We start from the raw sequence: 17081 nt of genomic DNA on the forward strand, positions 1-17081 counted from the left end.
ATTTTCCATAACACATATTTACCATTGCCTCTTTCTTGTTTCTGTCTTAATGTTGACGTTGTAATTAAGCGGAATAAATGTGAAGAGGGACTAAATATTTTCATTCAACAAGTCAACAGCGCACATCTCTTAATGGAACTACTTTTGAAAGCATACTTCTCATATCACATTTCCTGGCAATACTTGGCAAGGAAAGACCACCAACTCAACAGGTTTGTCTGGAAAGCCAAGGATACTTCCCCCTAATTTGGTCTATTTATCATTTTTGATTCGAGCGTCACTGGTGAGTCTTTTGTAGAGAAAACGCGCGTCTGGCGTACACAATTTCAATCCTGGTATATATGATGAATTTTATCAATAACACTTAACTAAAAGCATTATCTGCAGCGAGGGTTTCAGAAATGTCACTATTAAATGTGTATGAATCTAAAGATGTCAGAAATTTTGATGTTACATTCATTTTGCTGTCTCATTGTTGTTTGTCCTGATCTATACTTTAATTAGAACAATACTGTGGATATAAATACAAAAACAGTATCTCCAATTTTGTAATAACAGCTGTTATTTACTTACATCCGACACTATCTATACACGATAAGAAAGTAAACGGGATTCAGTGAATCTTATGAATTAGCATAAAACAAATTAAACATATTTGTATAGAAGACAAACGATAGGTATGCCATTGACATAAAACTCTTAATTTTACTGAGTATGCACTTGCTATTCATTTACATTTTCTATAATAGTGATTTCAAATCTTTTTAAACTTCATGAAAATGGAAATCTGTTTGAAAGTAACCACTGATCAACTAATTGAGTTAAATGTAAATTAACAGACAGTTTATTCTGTCATATTATGAAATTATAAAATATTTTGTATTCTATCCCCAGGTTATAATTGATATGCGTCACATCAAGTTATCAGTGATCTTGTCACGTTCCATTAATTCTAATATGTATTTTAAAAGACCGTGATGTAAACCCTAAGGGGTCTCTTTCTGTCGCCTTTAAGTTGTTTTCGAAGATAACACACATCTGACTCTGTCGCCTTTCAATGCTATTCAGAGATGATTATGAACTTTTAACTCTGTTGCCTTTCAGTTTTATTCATAGATTACAAAATTTGATTCTTGAACTTATCAGTAATATATTTGTCGTGTGGAATCACTTAGCTGAATACTCAATAATTTTTTCGTAAGCAATAGAAAAGCGAGAAAATATGCTACATAATTTTTATAAATTATTCTCAAAGCACCCGTAGCCTTTTCGATCAATGGGCCTTTTTTCTAATGCAACCATACAAACACAAAGATGAACGGACAAAGTCATCGATAAACCGAATAAGACCTGTGAATAAGCTACCTTACAAAGTGGTATAACTATAATTTAAAGACAAGTAAACAGCTATATATAGTGATAGTGGTAGTTGATTATTATTTTTTTGTTTATTAACCTGATGAAATTGTTTTCTTAATTTAACTTAATATAAGTGAGTACTCAATTATTGATAACCTTATAATCCATATAGTATAATTCTAATGCATAGCCGTGACGTGTATGCAATACGAGCCCTAGAACAGGCGACCTGACTTACGATATACTGCTATATAATTTGACATACACTTTTGGGTCAATTATTGATGATGAGGAAATGTTGAATACCAAACTTCGACTTATTGGAGGATTTCAATTTTGCTGCATGCCAATGAGACAACGTTTCACCAGAGATCAAATGACATAGAAGTTAACAATTATAGGTCACCGTACGTCCTTAAACAAAGAGCAAAACCCATACCGTATAGTCAGCTATAAAAGGCCCCGAAATGACAAATGTAAAATTATGCAAACGAGAAAACTAACGACCTTATTCTACAAAAAATAGACATTAAGTTCATTTTTGATAGTACTCGAAGTTACTGACAGCAATAAAATAATAATGTATCTAAGACTAAAGTATCAATCAGCACACATCTGACATATAAATTTCAAGTCGTGATAGTAAAAATCAAAATTGTAACACACTTACGATAGCCAGAAACACGGAAATCAGCTGACGTATTGAGATAATCCTGCATAAATAAAAACAATATGTATCTATTATTCATCATAATATATAACTATCCAATGACATATTATGTTAATTATACAGATTATTTATAGGTAACCGCATTAGAAAGATGTTCAGTTTTGAATAATTTGTATTGATAAAGGTATGTGTGGCTAATAATCATCTTTCTCTAATTCTTCGTCAATTTATCCCTTTCTGCACCCATTGTATAAAAAAAATTTAATCAACGTGTGGTTGGTTTGATCTCAGTTCTTCATTGGTTAAAATACGATTATGACGTCGAATTTTCTTGCTTTCCTCTGAATTTCCTATTGTGACGGCATGAAAAAAGGCGATCATGCCTGATGAGGTCACATAGAAAGAACACATCTTGTTGCAGATCATTCAAAAAGAAGGAATAAGTTTGCCCGCATATTGTTTGGAAATCATTAGAGAAACAGATTCCACCACCAAATCTCGTGTAATACGATATTTATCCACTCTTGAAAGTTAAAAATTTAAATATTTAAAACGCTCGGCGAGCCTCGCGTTTTAAATTTAAAAATTTAACTGTCTCGAGTGGATAAATATCGTATCACACTCAATGCAGTGGTAGAATCTATATTTATGCGTACATTCATTGTTATTTTTATACATACTATTCTTTATCTTTTACACGTCAAAATAAGTCCGAAATAGTAATCGTTTAAGAAGTGAAGTTGACTCGAATACTTTTTCTTGGATTTTTGATATTATTCAGGAATTTGAGCCCAATTTAAGATGGTTGTGTGTGTTCATACAAGTAAACAATTAAAGGTCACCGTACTTCAACAATGAGCAAAACACATACCGCATAGTCAGCTATAAAAGGCCCCGAAATGAAAAACGTCGAACAATTCAAACGAAGAAACTAACGACCTTATTTATGTAAAAAAGCAATAAATGAAATACAAAGATAATATACAGCAACAAACGACAACCACTGATTTACAGGCTCCAGTCTTGGGACAGGAACATACAAAATGTGGCGGGGTTAAACATGTTAGCCCCCCCCCCCCCCCCCCCACTAACCTTGGATAGCGATGCAACAGTACAACATTTGAACAAACTTTAAAAATCAGTTTATAAGGGCTTAACTCATCAGATAAAAAAGACACAGATAGGACGTGTCAGGGTATTTATAGATCCCTACAAGAAATAAACATTAAGTACACATTAAAGATTTGAGACAGCTATATATAGTGATAGTGGTAATTGATTATTATTTTTTTGTATTAACCTGATGAAATTGTATTCTTAATTTAACTTAATATAAGTGAGCCCTCAATTATTGATAACCTTATAATCCATATCGTATAATTATATTGCATAGCCGTGTATGCAATTCGAACCCTAGAATAGGCGACCTGACATACGACATACTGCTATATAATTTGACATACACTTTTGGATCAATTATTGATAATGAGGAAATGTTGAATACCAAACTTCGACTAATTGGAGGATTTCAATTTTGCTGCACAAAATTTAACTTTTTTTAAGTAGAACAAGACATTCATGATAACATATGTTTTTTTCTTTATCCAATTTATCAGAATAGAATTAGTATGTACTTCACAAAAAAAGTAAATCCCAGAGGTTTAAATAAACAAATTAGAAGATGTGGTATAATTGCCAATGAGACAATTTTCCACCAGAGATCAAATGACATAGAAGTTAACAATTATAGGTCACCGTACGGCCTTAAACAAAGAGCAAAACCCATACCGCATAGTCAGCTATAAAAGACCCCGAAATGACAAATGTAAAACAATTCAAACGAGAAAACTAACGACCTTATTTATGTAGAAAAAAAATGAACGAAATACAAAGTTGATATACAGAAACAAACGACAACCACTGAATTACAGGCTCCACACTTGGGACAGAAACATACAGAATTTGGCGGGGTTAAACATGTTAGCGGGCGCCCAACCCTCCCCTTACTTTGGACAACAGTGCGACAGTACAACATATGATCAAACTAAAAAATCAGTTTCTAAGGGCTTAACTCATCAAATCACAAAAACACAGACAGGACGTGGCAGGGTATTTATAGATCCCTACAAAAAATAGACATTAAGTTCATTTTTGAGAGTTCTCGAAGTTACTGACAGCTAGTTCAAAGGCAATAACAACAAATAAAATAATAATGTATCTAAGACTAACGTATCAATCAGCACACATCCGACATGTAAATTTAAAGTCGTGAAAGTAAAAATCAAAATTGTAACATACTTACGATAGCCAGAAACACGGAAATCAGCTGAAGTATTGAGAGAATCCTGCATAAATAAAAACAATATGTATCTATTATTCATCATAATATATAACTATCCAATGACATATTATGTTAATTATACAGATTATTTATAGGTAACCGCATTAGCAAGATGTGAAGTTTTGAATAATTTGTATTGATAAAGGTATGTGTGGTTAATAATCTTCTTTATACGTACATTCATTGTTTTCTTAATACATTCATGCATTGTTAATTTTTAACATACTTTTCCTTAAACATACATTAATTGTTTTTATGACACCAGAGGTTACATAAAAATCTATTCAAAGTATGAACTACCTAGTAAACTTCCGTTTGATGTCATCTGGTGATTTTTTTATAGGTCACATAAATGTAAAGGAAGAAAGTTTATCAAGGAAAACGTCACGGCATTCAAAAAGTAAAATCACAAAAATACTGAACTCCGAGGAAAATTCAAAAAGGAAAGTCCCCAATCAAAGGGCAAAATCAAAAGTTCAAACACATCAAACGAATGGATAACAATTGTCATATTACTGACTTGGTACAGGCATTTTCTTAAGTAGAAAATGGTGGATTGAACCTAGTTTTATAGCTAGCTAAACCTCTCACTTGTATGACAGTCTCACCAAACTCCATTATATTGACAACGATGCGTGAACAAAACAAACAGACACAATAGGTAAAAATGTCAAATATAGGGGCACAGCAGTCAACATTGTGTTATCATCTTAATCACTATAAAAACAAAGAAATGTAACGAAGAAGCACAAAAAGGCATACATCAAATTTAACATCCTCATTTTGCTTATATTTTACGATTTGATTTATGTAAAATACACCCATAAAGGATGAAAGGTTTTAAGTATGGTCGTAAATACGCGCGTTTGATATTCGCACAGGTAGACATAAAATAATTTTGTCGTTTAAAATATGAAGGAATACACAAACACAGAGTCACGTAAAATGAATATCACAAAAAACAGACTTAACAATAAAAGTAATATGATAAATAAAAATAATTGTGTGGTTCAAAGTATGACGGGATAAATAAGTACAGAATTCACGTCAAATGTATATCACTAAAAACAGACTCAACAGTATAAGTAATATTAATAAATAAAATAATTTTGTCGTTCAAAGTATGACGGGATACATAAGCACAGAGTCACGCCAAATGGACATCTTAAAAAACAGACCCAACAGCAAAAGTAATATCAATATGGTTTACGATCTATCTTTTTCTCGTCAAAATTAGTCAGAAGTGGTAATCGTTCAAGAATTGAGATTGACTCGAATACTTTTTCTTTGATTTTTAATATTATTTAGGAATTTGAGCCTTTATTTAAGATGGTTGTGTGTTTTCATACAACACACGCTTTGAAATTCAAAACCTGATTTATTCCAACTATCAAATGATTTCTTGACAAATAGTTCTAGTTATAGCATACATACATTCATCATACAATCATTGATGAAACTTTGTCTTAATAAGATCAATCTAAAATAAGACATTAATCCAAAGATAAGAACGGCAAGGTATTGCAATGATCGCCATCTGCCAGTTTTTTTTTATTTAATCCACTTTTATCTAAGTACGCCTGGATTAACTTTATATTGAACAAAGAAAGGAGTATTGTTTTTTTGTTTATAATGACCAGATGTTTTCGATACAAATATGCTTATTGGCAATCCAAAATACACAAAAAAGGGGGCAGTAAGAGAGTTGTCTCATTGGAAATCATAACACATCTTCTTATTGTTATAGAAAGAAAGTTTTATTGCCTTTTTATAATGTAATTTTACAGTATCCATAAATGTAAATAAAGATTATTGTTAGAATTAAGTGTAATTATTTGTTTGGAGTATGAAATAGAGATATGGGATAAATTTACACTTGGACTTAATAATGCGTGTTATACTGCATCCCAGATGTACGTGAGGCAACGACGCTGCAAATTGAAAAAAAAAACAAACAGGCGAAAAATATATATGAAAGTGGCGAAGCCAGTATTGTTTCAAATATTTATTATTACAGAACTTTAAAACTCTCAGTCTATATGCCATGATGTTAAATACTAGTGTGATCAAGTGTGTCAATATGTAACTTTTCATTGGTAAAGGACTTATAATCTTTAAACTTCACTCAAAAATTATGTTTACAAGTGTTAAGTCCTAAAAATGGCTAACTGAGTTTCAAGTCTAAGGAGAACATGTAAATAATCACTAAATTGAACCTAAAAATTAAACTGACATGGGACCAGTTTTCAGCCTGTGATCATACATCTCCAAACAATGAAAATTAAAAAAATATCCCAATGTTTTTCAATGCGTAAAATGCAGCAGTGCCAGTTTAGCAATTACAAAATCTCCAAAATTTCAGCAGTGATTTTCCTTCACCAAATACTAGCAATCCCATTTTTACCAGTAATCAGTGATATGCAAGAATATTAAAAGAAACATTAATTTCTGAATTTTTAGTAATGCCATTTGTCAAATTGTTACAGCCAAAAATCAATATCTTAATTTTAGAGAATGATTTTAGCCGACATCAAATTTGTATGTTTGCATAAAATTATTCTTGTCTGAAGTTCTGATCGCATTCCAAGAATTCAACAATTTATTTATAAAATAATATATATCTACAAATCTATGACAAAGCATGAATTAAACCCTCTTCTAAATCATTGTTTATCTTAAATATCAAATAATCGTCATGCTTGATACTGCTGTATACTCAGCTTAGTATCATTATGAGTAAAACCTAGTGAATAGGATAATGCACTACTTTGAAAAATGTTTCAGGAAGTCTTTATCATGTTTATGTACATGATGTTTTTCATTTTATTTTCTTAATTGAGTTCTGTTTTTCCATGTTAATTGAAACATAAATGTTTGGTATAGGTGATCAATGATATATTTTTTCTTAGTTTTGAAATAAAAGATTACCTGTTCTTCTGCATAAAATGTTGCATTTTTTCAATGAATTCAAGCAAGCATGGTCCTACAATTTTGTGTTTCAGCAATAAGTTAAGATATGACCTAACAAGTATCTCAATAATAAAAGAACTTTATAATTTACAGGTAAAAAATTATCATATAAATGAATAATTCCACCTGTTATTTCTTATTTTATTCTGCACATTATCTTTTGAGCATTTTCCACTATTCAAACAGCAATGACATCATTTAAATAATAACATGAAGTCAACAATGAACATTAACAGTTATCTTGAAATATAAACATTTCAAAATTAATGTCTAACTGATGCTTTTTCTGTGCTTTACAGTATATTTTAATGCATTCAGAGACTAAGGATACATCATGAACCCTTATATTTTAGTAATATAATGTAACTTTGTATTCATTCACTGTTCATGATGTATCATTGACATCAAAGGGTGTCCTGAAAAAAATATTTCCCTCACACAACTTCTATAATTTTAGATCCCAAAAATTGCACATTATATCTACACTGGTCTGTTATTAATGAATTTTTTTCTAAGTATTATCAGTTTAATTGTCTTATTAAACCTAAATGTACAATTTAAGGCTCAACAGTACCAGTTATTTTTGTTGTTGGGATTCTGTACGAGTTAAATGTAAGGAGATTGTGGTATGATAGGCTATTTCTTGATTCGTGCCCTTCACCGGAAAAGATCAATTACACACGCACTTATGACGTCATTTACCGAAAAGAAGGCGAGCATGTACCCCTGCACTATTAAAGTCTGAAGCAATTTCAGGATCATCATTCTGCAGTGTAGTTTAGAAATAATCAATGTTCTGTAAGTACATATCTCAGTTCCCTATGCGGCTAAAGGGAGTTGACCATTTAATTATATTTTTATTTCACAAATATTTTGTGAAGTATAGCATAAATTTTTTTCACCCGTTTGCTCAACATTTGTTTGAAGTGACGATGCCTATATTTTTTGTCAGGTGGTGATTGAAGTCACATGACGGATACAACTAACTTACTAACTACTATATCTTGGGTGGCATATTGCCAGTGAGAGAACTAACCCCAGGCTTAAAATGAAGTGGTAATAAGCCATTATAGGACTTCATACAGTCTAAAATATGTGTTGACACTGTACGTAAAACAGTCAATTCCAGATAGTAATACTTACAAGTACATGCTTATACATCAGCAACCTCCAGTGGAGCTCATCATTAAGGTTTCATTTTTTTTCTTTTCATGAAAACTTCATTTACTTTCTGCCATGTTCTTAATGCTGAGATATTTTGACCTACCCAGCAACTGTGAAGTGCTACAATTTTAATGAACAAAGCACATAAACAGTTACCAGCCAGGTAATGCCATGCGTTACTGCTGCCTGATTTTCTACGAAGCTATATAAAAATATAAATATCATATTCATGTTGAATTAAAATGCAAGTTTACATCAATAAAGGCCATTATGTTCCAAAATAGATTTCATAATGAATATATACTACAAAAGTGGACAAACTATAATATCTTGCTTAAATAATTAGTACCTTTTAATATGTTGGTAGTCACCCAGATCAGACTTAAGATATATAATGTACATGCATACACATGTTACATTATATGTTATTCAGGTCTCAGACAGGGTATATGATGTGATATTCACAGCTTAGATTTTATATCCCCTGAGCCGAAGGTGAAGGGGATATAATATAAGCCCTAAACCGGGAATGTCACAGTATATACCCTGTATGAGACCAGACTCCTGAATTACATATATATTTAATACGGATTACCCCTGTCTTAATGTTTTTTTCCTGTGCAGGTATTTGTTAAACATTCGTAATGCAGCATGTATATTCATTACATGTTTATTGTTTTCTTCATATTTTGAGTAATCAATTTAAATGCACCTTTTAAACTTGACATATTTTTTCCCGCCGAAAATGTTTTCAATAAAGTTTTTAGATTTCATGTTTTGTATTTGTATGTGTGTGTGGCTTCTTCTTTTATAACACATACATTATAAAACCCAACCTAATATGTTCCGCATATGTGAAGGATTTTATAACTTACTTTTATACCTTAAAATGATTTTATCGTGTACATGTATGTAATAATTTATAATAACACTTTAAAACATTAAATTTTAGTAATTGAAGTGTAAAATACGTGATTTTGTGTTGTATTAAAAATATGTAATTGACGGATGCACATCATTATTTTCCCTCTGTGAGCCTCTTACATTCCTTAGTGTTCTGTATAGCTTTTGACTACGTCACATAGTAACAGGTGTTATTGTGACGTTTAATAGGTTCCTATTGGGGATAACAACGCCGTACAAATGTATATACGTACAGATGTATATACCCCAGCAGGTTCCTGAATATATACTGACATCTCTGTGTTGTTATCCAATCACATATCTCGACACATTTGTAATACATAGTATACATGTATGTATAAAACTGGAAGCTGATGTGTCCACATCATGCACGTAGTTATGTTAATTAAGCTCACATATGAATTTTAACATATACATTGCTCTGTGCCTTCCTTTCTGGTATGCAATTTCTGGTCAGTGGACGTAGTAAAAATGTATACAATTATACGTAAAGGACTAGAGCGCTTATTTAAATAGTGACACCATGACATGGATATCAGAAATATGTCCATCTAACTTAGATGACGGAAATGTTAAAGTATATATATACATGCCTTCTTTTCTGGTAAAAAAAAGTATGTTTTGTGCAAAAAGTGCTCAAATTCAAATAGTTACAAGTATGAAAAGCAAATATGTCCATAGGGTATAAATGTTATTTAAGGTGACTACAGATCTAGAGGGTTCAGGAATCTATCAGCATGTATCTCAAATATCAATATTATTATTCGAACTATGGAACCTGTGTAATATACTAACAAAGCGGACTACAGTGTGTTTACAAATTTGTTGTAGGAAAGTGTAATGTCATTTAGCAAAAATGACATGTACCGGTATCTCAAATATTATTCTTATTACTTGAACTACGGTACAGGTGCAACATGTTGACTAAGCTTACCATGTAGTGTTTACAAATCTGTTGTAGTAAAAAGTCCAAGTAAAATTTACATGCAACTCAAATATCATTATCATTCACGGCTACGGTACAGGTTTAACAATCACATGTTTACAAATCTATCAAGGAAATTTAAGTAAAAAATACATGTATCTCAAATATTATTATTACTTGGACTATGGTATAGGGTGATAACTAAGCTGATCACGTATTGTTTATAAATTTGTTGAAGAAAAGTAGTAAAGTTGAAAATACATGTATCTGAAATAAATCATTAATATTCAGGGCAACGTACAGGTTTAACATGTCAACTAAACTGATCATGGAGTGTTTACAAATATGTTGTAGGAAAGTGCCATGGTAAAAATACATGTATCTCAAATATTGTGATTTTGATAATTGGACTATGCATGTATTTACGTAGGAAGGTATCATTTCCGTTCGCCATGATTACATGTTCGCCTTGGGCTTCGGTTCGTTCTCACTACTTCTATCAACAAATGTCAAGGGTATTAAAGTTTTATAAACTTAGATGTTTATTGGGTTACACAATCTCGAAATTCATGAAAACACATGGAAATATTAAAAAGTTGACGGCTTTTTTATATCATTAATTATTCATAATAACAATTCTCACTTGTTGTAATAATGATTTTTTATGGATTAATGATAAAAACAACATTTTGTTTTGATAAAGTAGTCAGCTTGGAATTAATAAGTAAAAACAATAATGTACCAATTGTAAAACATGAAAAGTATTTATAAGTTATTTGCTTATTATGATTTAATCGTTAATAACGAGACTGCATACATTAAGAGAAAATTATTTAAGTTGTTAACAAATATCAATAAAGATAAATGCATTGTATTCCGGCATTCTACTATACAAATGAAAGGAGAATTATTATTTGGTTGCAGCAATACAAATATTTTCGGCGATTTTTCAACAAACTTTAACATACTCTGTTCAAATAATAAACATTATGCAACTAGACAACACTAAGAAAAAAATAGAGATCAGGGCGGATGGACCCTGGACGAACAGGAATCAGGACGACCAGACCTGGATTCGCCTTTGGTACAGGAGTCGGATTCACAAAAAAACTTACGACTAAGATTGATCGTAAGTATACTGAATTGTTCATGACTAACGATCAGTCTTAGTCGTAAGTTTTTTTGTGAAACCGACTCCTGGGGCTTGTGTTATCTGATTTTGTGAGAAGCCTTTGTGCTTTTGAATAACTATCATTATATGAATGGCAGAATAGGCTTGGCCACACATGCAGCATGTTGGTATGCATATCTGCACCAGATCTGATTTGAATATATCACTTTCTCTGCATGAAGCCATCGAAGTGGGATAATTTCCTCGTCTTGCAATATATGTGCCCCCCCCCCCCTTTTTGAGCTTTTCTTCATTTGACGATTTGTAAAGGAAATGCGACACAACTACAACATTCAATCGACTCAAATGAGAAAATAATAGCATACATATATGCAAATAACTTTTTCTTTACCGAAAGAATGCATAAATGAGAATAAAAGATGCCCGACACTGGCGGTGGCACAATCTCACAGGTGGAGGGCTGAGTTTCGCAGTTAACTCCATTTAAACGTACTGTGTGGATTTCTTGTGATGTTGTGAGGGTAAATCTGACTAAATATCTAGCTAAAATAACAAAAATTCCACATTTCTGTCCATATTTCCTCATTTTTCGTCACATTACAGGTGCATGAGAAAAATGTTGATGCAAGCTTCTGAATGAAGCAGGTATTTTTTGATTGGCTTAATTTTCGTAGAAGGCGGGGCTTAATACTCGACAGAAAATCGCCTAAATCATATGATTTATCCATTACTTTATACAATTTTTCGATAATTACCCTGATTTTGATCATTCCGCATCTAAGGCAACGATTGCTGCAACGTTGTGTCATCAAAAGATTGTGTACTGGACATTTTTCTTCTCGATCATGGCGTCGCGGGTACAACAACGCATGAATATTTAATGAGATTAAACGGAGTTATCTGCCCTTGTCGACAGTAGTGTAAAAACGGCCTTAATGTAGCTGCGCAGTTCACGAATGTAGAGCCAAATAAAATTGTCATCCGCCTTTATATACCAGTTCACATTGACCAGTGTCACATGATTTGACATTCCATGAATACAATTCAACAATGTGTTATTTTTTTTCCGAGACATGTATCAATTATCACCTGCTTTTGCAAACTCGACAAACATGTTTCTAGCAGAACAAAGAATGTTTTTGTTTTAGGTCTTCATATAGAAATTGTATCGTTTAGAATGTTATGTGATTGGTTAGAAAACAGTGATTGAACAAGTATTCAATCAAGGAAACATAGAACATTATGAACAGCAGATTCTGTTTTAGAAGCTTTAATGCATCTTGAACAAGAAATTTTCATGGGGTTACAGTAGGTGTACTTTTTGTTCTTATGCAAAGATCCTGACATATTGTTACTGATGAACGAGACCCTGATGAGAACTGTGTAACATTTAAAGAATGGAATAACAAGAGGGAAATTGAAAGTCGACTTAACCACAACTGAAACATTAAAGATTGAACTGGACATGTTGATGTGAGATTGTTAAGAGGATGCTCAATCTGGGTGCATAAAGATTTCCTTATACTGCTTATTCACTGATTCGTTGCATTTTTCCTTCCAAATTAAGGATTCCAGTACCCATGCGCTATACTATGTCATTTCACTATACACCTTAAATGTTGCAAACCTTATTTGAAAATTGAAATGTAGATTAAGCCCATGCGTAGAATTACACACTTAATCGTGTTTTGTCTAGAAATGGCCATATTAATAAACAAGTTTCAACCCCCCTTTAAACAAATTAACGTGATCAGGTAAACCACATGATTTTCTACATAAGGAACGTTTACAAAGCAAACACACAACATTATCAAAGCATGTGAAAGCTTAAGGCGTGGAATGTTTCGCGCCCTTATACCCAGTAAATGCCTGTACGATGGATAAACAAGACTTTTACTGTTGGACAACACAGACATTGAAATATGAAGAGCAAATAACACAACATTTAAAGCATGAACAACACAAGTCCATTTTTATTAAAACTAGCGGTATCCGGAGGTGTTCTGGAAGGGTGTGTAGTTTTTGGCCAACTGGAAGCACTGGTGATGCTACCATGATTACCGTTTGCAAGTAGAAATTTGATCATAAGTCGTTTTTATTGATCATCTTGATAATGCCACAATCGAGGAAAAAGAAAGGATTGTGGCAATGAGAAGTAAAACATATAGATAAGCATGTGTGACTTAGATGGTACTTAATGATCAAACAAATCCTGATCGCGTCCTGAAAACTTTCGAATGTTTCCATTTATAGTATCTTTGATTAAACTATCTTGCAAGCATCATCCATGTATCATGGAAATATAATCACTAGAATATTGTATGAAATGAAAAACGCAATTCGATAGAATATAGGCAAAGCCTTGTCTTAGTTTTGTTCATTTTCACTTTTTGCCGGCCATTTTGAAATTTACCGCCATTTTGAAAAAAAAAAATAAAAGTCTAATATAACGTCATGACTTACTAGAAACGTTGGATTACATTTCATATGTTTTTAAAAGATTTGGTTTGAATATTATTGGCTTTTAATTAGATATGGTTGTGAAATTTAAAGTAATTGGCAGCCATCTTGAAAATGGGCGCCATATTGGATTTTTCATTCAGAGTGGGTCCATAGTTTGATTGACTATCAAATATATATCTACTATTGTTTATATTCCTTTTTAGCTCACCGGGGCCCGAAGGGCCCCATGTGAGCTTATGCCATCACTTGGCGTCCGTCGTCGTCCGTCGTCCGTCGTCGTCTGTCGTCGTCTGTCGTCGTCGTTGTCTGTCGTCGTATACTATTTCAAAAATCTTCTCCTCTAAGGAGTTATTGCCCTTTAAAGACAATTTTACAAAATTTGTTCATCAAGTTTGCTAACATTTAAAAATCTTCTCCTCTGAAACTACTGGGCCAAATACCTTCAAACTTTAACTAAATGTTCCTTATGATATCTAGTTTATAAATTGTATCCGAAGTTTTGATCCATCGACAAACATGGCCGCCATGGCTAAAAATAGAACATAGGGGTCAAATGCAGTTGTTGGCATATATCTCAAAAACTAAAGCTTTTAGAGCAAATCTGACATGAGGTAAAATTGTTCAATTGGTAAAGATCTATCAGCTCTGAAATTTTCCGACGATACGAACAACCCATTGTTGGATTGCTGCCTTCGAATTGGTAGTTTTAACAAAATTTTGCAGTTTTTTGTTATTTTGAATATTATTTTAGATAGATATAAACTGTAAGCAGCAATAATGTTCAGCAAAGTAAGATCTACAAAAAAGTTAATATGACCATAATTGTCAATTGACCCCTTAGGGAGTTATTGCCCTTTAAAGACAATTTTACACAATTTGTTCATCAAGTTTGCTAACATTTAAAAATCTTCTCCTCTGAAACTACTGTGCCAATTACCTTTAAACTTTGCCTAAATGTTCCTTAGGGTATCTTGTTTATAAATTGTATTCGAAGTTTGTATCCATTGACAAACATGGCTGCCATGGCTAAAAATAGAACATAAGAGTCAAATGCAGTTTTTGGCTTAAATCTAAATCTTTCAGAGCAAATGTGACATGGGGTAAAATTGTTTAATTGGTCAAGATCTATCGGCCCTGAAATTATCAGTCGAATCGAACAACCCATTGTTGGGTTGCTGCCACCGAATTGGTAGTTTTAACAAAATTTTGCAGTTTTTTGTTATTATTTTGAATACTATTATAGATATATATATAAACTGTAAACAGCAATAATGTTCAGCAAAGTAAGATCTATAAAAAAGTTATTATGACCAAAATTGTCAATTGATCCCTTAAGGAGTTATTGCCCTTTAAAGACAATTTTACACAATGTGTTCATCGTTTGCTAACATTTAAAAATCTTCTCCTCTGAAATACAGGTGAGCGATTCAGGCTCTTGAGAGCCTCTTGTTTTTAAACTAATTGACAACCCAACTTCAAATTATAAAACTTTGCAAAACACCTTGTTAGAATAAAACGTTTTACATTCTGACAGTTTGTTTCAATTATTACCAAAGAAGAAAGGGTACTAGTACGATAAGAACTTAAATATAGCTTTAATGGTGTCTTATGGGTTGCTATTTCATTGACTCATTGACTCTCATGTATGATAAACAGACTAGTATATTCATTGACTTTCAATGTTTGTTGTGGAATCCCAAACACTTAACTCGCAGTACTCTGTATATCCCGAATTATCTATAAAATATCCAGTTAAATACAATCAATTAAAGCATATTCAGTTTATAATCAGACTGTTAATTAGTTGCTATTAACTTGTTACAAAAAAACAACTTACTGAATTACCGGAAAAGTACTGAACACAACTGGATTGATAGCAGGTAAAATATCTGATAAGCACTGAATTTACAAAAGGAAAGTATCTGAATAACAACTTTAAACTCTGAACAAAACTTAATTTTTTAAAGTTTAGAATGATCAGTTAATTTTAAAATCAAAATGTCCATTTAAGACTTAAATGTTTTTACTTGAGAATTCCCAAGCTGTTATATCCTGTGTTATATTTTGTTTTTGTATTTTTCGTGTACCAGTTTTACTGTGTTATTTATACAGGAACTTCTTAGGAAGAAAGATAAGAAGTTAGCAATATCCTTTAACTTTACGTTCCGCTATATAGATGATGTTCTCTCACTAAATAATACAAAATTTGGTGACTATGTTGAACGAATCTATCCCATCGAACTAGAGATAAAGGATACTACAGATACAGTTAAGTCTGCCTCATATCTTGACTTACATCTAGAAATTGACACTGAGGGTCGGTTGAAAACAAAACTTTACGACAAAAGAGATGATTTCAGCTTTCCAATTGTGAACTTTCCATTTCTATGTAGCAACATTCCAGCAGCACCTGCATACGGAGTATATATCTCCCAATCGATACGATATTCCCGGGCTTGTATTTCCTATCATGATTTCCTTGATAGAGGATTGCTGCTCACAAGGTAACTATTAAACCAAGAGTTCCAAATGGTAAAGTTGAAATCATCCCTTCGTAAATTTTACGGACGCCATCACGAGTTTGTTGACCGTTATGGAATAACCGTTTCACAGATGGTATCGGATATGTTCCTTATCTCGTAACTACAATACCCTTCCCTTTTCACGAATGTGACCTACCGAATTAGACTATTTACCGGATTTGTAATAACATAAGCAACACGACGGGGGCCACATGTGGAGCAGGATCTGCTTACCCTTTTGGAGCACCTGAGATCACCCCAGTTTTTGGTGGGGTTTGTGTTGCTTAGTCTTTAGTTTTCTATGTTGTGTCATCTGTACTATTAGTTCTTTGTTTGTCTTTTTATTTTTGGCCATGGCGTTGCCAGTTTGTTTTCAATCTATGAGTTTGACTGTCTCTCTGGTATCTTTCGTTCCTCTTTTATATCAGTTCCTTTACTGCTTTTGAACTTTGAAGAGTAGCACGAGGACGCCCAAATTATTTTTTACTTTGTTTATTTCTAATAGCTATTTCATAGTTTTGAAAATTGACTCTTCACCAAACAAAAAGTTCATATGTAGTTAATGGAAAAAGAATAAGACAAACACAAGAAGAAAGTTTATTTCTCTTCAG

The 17081-nt window shown here is 32.4% G+C and overlaps 1 protein-coding gene across 1 annotated transcript in view; it reads right to left on the reverse strand.

Moving 5' to 3' along the window:
* LOC127721643 (carboxypeptidase inhibitor SmCI-like) overlaps nt 1–4368 on the reverse strand; it is a 90459-nt gene extending 86091 nt beyond the window's left edge. Inside the window, exons 1-2 of the mRNA XM_052228417.1 lie at nt 4332–4368; nt 2030–2072 (exon numbers count right to left, since the gene is read on the reverse strand). The gene's annotated coding sequence lies outside the window, so the exon portion shown is untranslated. The remainder of the gene's footprint in view (nt 1–2029; nt 2073–4331) is intronic.
* Between the last annotated feature and the right edge of the window lie 12713 nt (nt 4369–17081).

Source organism: Mytilus californianus, unplaced genomic scaffold (assembly GCF_021869535.1).
Source record: "Mytilus californianus isolate M0D057914Y unplaced genomic scaffold, xbMytCali1.0.p SCAF_12, whole genome shotgun sequence".
NCBI classification, from domain to species: Eukaryota; Metazoa; Mollusca; class Bivalvia; order Mytilida; family Mytilidae; genus Mytilus; species Mytilus californianus.